This window comes from Alosa pseudoharengus, unplaced genomic scaffold (assembly GCF_046254945.1).
Source record: "Alosa pseudoharengus isolate Yale_2024_CS ecotype anadromous, Long Island Sound unplaced genomic scaffold, YU_APseudo_1.1 YU_APseudo_1.1_scf_3, whole genome shotgun sequence".
NCBI lineage: Eukaryota > Metazoa > Chordata > Actinopteri > Clupeiformes > Clupeidae > Alosa > Alosa pseudoharengus.
Window position 1 is genome coordinate 16173324 of NW_027468718.1, and position 1225 is coordinate 16174548.

Genomic DNA, 1225 nt, shown 5'->3' on the forward strand with positions numbered 1-1225 from the left:
CTAATCAAGAGACATGAAAAGATTGAGATAACATAACAGTGTACTGTTTGGAAGTGTGTGGTGGCTAACACAGTATGTGCAAGGCCTTGAGAGGAGAGTGTGCAAGGTTTTTTTTTTCTTCCTAGACCAAAGGATATGTAGCCTAAATTGTCTCAAAAGAAGATCAAACCATCTTCTTTCAAAAGCATTCCCTACTCTGCTGATAAATATTTCACTCTTTGATTTTTCAGGGATAATATTCTGTACTATGTCTTGCCACAGCTGAAGCAAGAATTATTGCAGGATTTTGGCTGTCTCTAAGAAGCAAACAAAACACTGCAGAATATTAGCAACATATTAAACCTATTTTGCTGCCCTATTATGTCTCATAACTTCAGCATTTCCATATAACTTCACAATTTACCCAAATTTTAATACACAAATAATTTTTGAATCTTATTATGATGTCACCAAAACATGTGCTTGGGCAGCATTAGCAACATTTAATAGCAGATAATTTAAAAAAAGTTATTCAGTGTGGTTTTGAGAGAGGAAAAGTTTATTAAAAATGCATAATGGATTTATTCTCTGCCTTGGAAATCAGAATTTTCCAGCTGCCATAATGTAATATTTGTCATGCATATTCAAATGTCCAAACAATGCACCTTATGCCTATAATAGTGTTATAATTTGTGGGTAATTCTCCTAATGTGTCTAGGGACAGGGGAACATTACTCATTTGTATTCATTATTTTCAAATAAAGAGAACATATTTTCCCCTAAAAAACGAAGTGAATCAATACATTAAATAAAAGGAAAAAAACAGTCACTGCAAACAGTTACAAAGATAATATTGCAGCTAAGAACACATTTTCATTACTTTTATGGGCGTAAAATGTATCCTCTATGTACTTTGAGACGTGGTGTATTGTAAAATAATATTTATGTGATTACAGAGGTGCTTCATCATTCCGCGATGGGCATTCAATGCTTTGAAAAATGAGTGTGTGGACATGAGTGGGGCAGCCCACTTTGCACAGCGGCAGTGCTGAGCTATATCAGGATGTGCATTTAAAGTGGTCCATCTCAACGGAAATATAATGCAGTATGCGTATTATATCATGTTATAAATATATAAATGATATATTTTTTTAAAATCTTTTTTGAAGGATAATTCATAAAACAACCAACGTCCTGTTGGAGAGATGGGCAATATTATACATTATTAACACTTTTTAGATTAGTA